General features: G+C 42.7%; 1 non-coding gene across 1 annotated transcript; it reads right to left on the bottom strand.

The window, feature by feature from the left end:
• Positions 1-439: 439 nt before the first annotated feature.
• Positions 440-545, bottom strand: LOC141680025 (small nucleolar RNA R71). The gene has a single exon (XR_012558229.1). It is a non-coding gene; the product is annotated as a small nucleolar RNA R71 (small nucleolar RNA).
• Positions 546-4,133: the final 3,588 nt, after the last annotated feature.

Below are 4,133 nucleotides of genomic sequence, written 5' to 3'. Positions count from 1 at the left end.
TTTTGAGGATTCGGATTCAGGAACTGAGCGGAAAGAACCAGTAAACATGGGAGATCGTATTGTTCAAGCTGATCCAGCTCTTATGGATTTTTCTCGGCCTAAAATTGATGACATTCAGTCAAGCATCCTTCATCCGGCTATTCAAGCTAACACCTTTGAAATCAAGCTGGGCACTATTCAGATGGTGCAGAATTCTGTTTCTTTTGGAGGAGCGGCAACTGAAGACCCCAACATGCACATAAGGAATTTTGTCGAGATCTGCAGCACTTTTAAGTATAATGGCGTGACTGATGAGGCTATCAAGTTGAGGCTTTTCCCATTCTCACTGAGGGACAAGGCTAAAGACTGGTTACATTCTGAACCAGCTGGGTCCATCACTACATGGCAAGATCTTGCGCAAAAGTTTCTGGTGAAGTTTTATCCGATGGCAAAGACTGTTGCTATGAGGAGTGCTCTTACTCAGTTTGCGCAGCACCTACTGAATCTATGTGCGAGGCTTGGGAACGCTACAAGGAAATGTTGAAAAAATGTCCACATCATGGAATGCCGGATTGGATGGTGATCACTGGTTTCTATAATGGTTTGGGGGCCCAATCTCGGCCCATGCTCGATGCAGCAGCTGGAGGCGCCTTATGGGCTAAAAGCTATACTGAGGCGTATAATCTTATAGAGACGATGGATGCAAATGAGCATCAAAACCCAACTCAGAGGATGACATCAATCAAGGTACAGGTATTCTGGAAGTTGATGCAGCCACCGCTATTGCAGCCCAGCTCCAAGCGCTATCAATGAAGGTTGATTCTTTGGCTACATATGGAGTTAATCAAATAGCTATGGTTTGTGAGCTTTGTTCAGGTTCTCATGCTACGGATCAGTGTTCTCTGGTCAACGAATCTGTTCAGTATGTGAATAATTATCAGCGACAACAGCAGCCTGTGCCAGCGACCTATCATCCTAACAACAGAAATCATCCAAATTTCAGCTGGGGGAATAATCAGAATGCTATTCAGCCACCATATCAGCAAGGAGTGAGTAAAAAGTTTAACCCACCTGGATTCCAGCAACCACAGCAGTATGCTACAAGGCAATCATATCCTCAACAGGGAAGTATGGCTGCACCTACTAGTGCTGATTTTGAGGAACTTAAGCTGTTATGCAAGAGTCAGGCGGTTTCTATCAAGACCTTGGAAAATCAAATCGGTCAATTAGCCAATGCAGTGCTCAATCGTCAACCTGGCACTCTTCCCAGTGACACGGAAGTACCAGGCAGGAAGGAAGCTAAAGAGCAAGTCAAGGCTATTACCTTAAGGTCTGGAAAAGTTGCTGATGCTAAAAAGGCAAAAGAAGGAGAAGCTGAAATTAGTGATGAAGAATCTAAGTAAAAGGAGAAAGCGGCGGAACCAAGGAAGACTACTGTTGAACACACTCTGCCTGAGGCTAATACAGGTCAGAAACAGCTCTATCCTCCACCACCTTTTCCTAAAAGATTGCAGCAACAAAAGCTGGATAGACAGTTCGGGAAGTTTTTGGAGGTGTTCAAGAAACTTCACATCAATATACCTTTCGCTGAGGCTCTGGAGCAAATGCCTAGTTATGCAAAGTTTATAAAGACTATTCTTTCAAGGAAGGTGAAACTGGATGACCTTGGAATTATTGCTCTCACGGAAGAATGCAGCGCTGTTCTGCAGCAAAAGTTACCACCAAAACTGAAAGATCCAGGAAGCTTCACCATTCCTTGCACCATTGGCAATCTGACTTTTGACAAGTGCCTTTGTGATTTGGGAGCAAGCATTAATCTGATGCCGTTGTCGATCTTTAAAAAGTTGGATCTGCCTGATCCAAAACCCATATACATGTCTCTACAATTGGCTGATCGTTCCATTACTTACCCAAGGGGCATAGTGGAGGATGTACTCGTCAAGGTGGATAAGCTCTTCTTTCCTGCAGATTTTGTTTTTCTGGATTTTGAGGAAGATAAGAAGATTCCCATAATCTTGGGAAGACCTTTCTTGGCTACTGGCCGTACCTTGATAGATGTGCAAAAAGGTGAACTTACTATGCGGGTACAAGAGCAGGATGTGACCTTCAACGTATTCAAGGCAATGAAATTCCCTACAGAAGATGAGGAGTGCTTAAAAGTAGATGTGATTGATTCTGTGATTACTTCGGAACTCGATCGCATGTTAATGTCTAATGCATTGGAAAAGGCCTTAGTGGGGGATTTTGACAGCGATGATGAAGATGGCAACGAGCAATTACAATATCTGAACGCTTCTCCCTGGAAGCGAAAGCTGAACATGCCGTTTGAATCTCTTGGTACTTCTGACCTTAAGAATGCTGAAGGAAAGCTCAAACCATCAATAGAGGAAGCACCTACCTTGGAGCTCAAGCCATTACCTGAACACTTGAGGTATGCTTTTTTAGGTGATTCATCTATGTTATCTGTTATTATTTCATCTGACCTTTTAGGTAGTGAGGAAGACAAGCTCTTAAGGATTTTGAGAGAATTCAAATCGGCTATTGGATGGACCATAGCAGACATCAAGGGGATAAGTCCTTCATATTGTATGCATAAAATTCTGCTAGAGGAAGTTAGTAAGCCAACTGTGGAACAGCAGCGAAGACTGAATCCCATCATGAAGGAGGTGGTGAAGAAAGAAATTCTGAAATGGCTGGATGCAGGCATCATTTATCCTATTTCTGACAGCTCATGGGTGAGCCCCGTATAATGTGTACCTAAGAAAGGAGGTATCACTGTGGTTGCAAATGAAAAGAATGAGCTCATCCCCACTCGAACAGTTACAGGATGGAGAGTATGCATGGATTATAGAAAATTGAACAAAGCCACAAGGAAGGATCACTTCCCTCTTCCATTTATTGATCAGATTATTGATCAGATGCTTGACAGGTTGGCGGGTCATGAGTATTTTTGTCTTCTGGATGGTTATTCAGGGTATAATCAGATTTGTATTGTACCAGAGGATCAGGGAAAAGACTACCTTCACTTGTCCATTTGGCACGTTTGCTTTTCGCAGAGTTTCGTTTGGGTTATGTGGCGCCCCGGCCACTTTTCAGAGATGTATGATGGCTATATTCTCTGACATGATTGGAAATAACGTCGAAGTGTTCATGGACGACTTCTCCGTCTTTGGACATTCATATGATGAATGTTTGAATAATCTACGCGCCGTACTCAAAAGATGCGTGGAAACTAATTTGGTGCTCAATTGGGAGAAATGTCATTTTATGGTGCGTGAAGGCATTATTCTTGGGCATAAGGTCTCTAACAAGGGTCTGGAGGTGGACAAGGCCAAGGTGGGAGTCATTGAAAATCTTCCCCCACCTAACTCTGTGAAAGGAATCCGTAGTTTTCTTGGTCATGCGGGTTTTTATCGGCGATTCATCAAGGACTTTTCAAAGATATCTAAGCCGTTGTGCAATTTGCTTGAGAAAGATGTGCTTTTCAAATTTGATGATGAATTTTTGGCAGCATTCGAGACTCTCAAGAAGAGTTTGATCACTGCACCAGTTATTACAGCACCAGATTGGACATAACTGTTTGAGATGATGTGTGATGCGAGTGATTATGCGGTAGGTGCAGTTCTGGGACAGCGCAAGAAAAATCTCTTCCATGTGGTCTACTATGCGAGTAAGACTTTAAATGGGGCCCAATTGAACTACACCACTACTGAGAAGGAGCTTTTGGCTATAGTCTTTGGTTTTGAGAAATTTCGATCTTATCTACTTGGTACGAAAGTAACAGTATTCACTGATCATGCGGCTATTCGCTATCTGGTTTCCAAGAAAGATTCGAAGCCGAGACTCATTCGTTGGGTGCTTTTACTTTAGGAATTTGAGTTAGAGATCAAGGATAGAAAAGATACTGAGAATCAAGTAGCTGACCATCTCTCTAGGTTGGAGAATCCCGATTCTACTTCACAAGATAGGACGTTAATCAATGAATCTTTTCCGGATGAGCAATTGTTTGCAATTCAGGAGGAAGAACCATGGTTTGCAGATATTGTAAACTATCTCGTTAGTAATGTAATGCCTCCTAATTTGACATCCGCTCAAAATAAGAAGTTTCTGCATGAGGTGAAGTGGTATATGTGGGATGAACCATATTTGTTTAG

This window comes from Apium graveolens, chromosome 1 (genome assembly GCF_009905375.1).
Source record: "Apium graveolens cultivar Ventura chromosome 1, ASM990537v1, whole genome shotgun sequence".
In the NCBI taxonomy this organism is placed as follows: Eukaryota; Viridiplantae; Streptophyta; class Magnoliopsida; order Apiales; family Apiaceae; genus Apium; species Apium graveolens.
The sequence above is the reverse complement of the archived record's forward strand: the minus strand, read 5'-3'. Positions and strand labels throughout refer to the sequence as shown.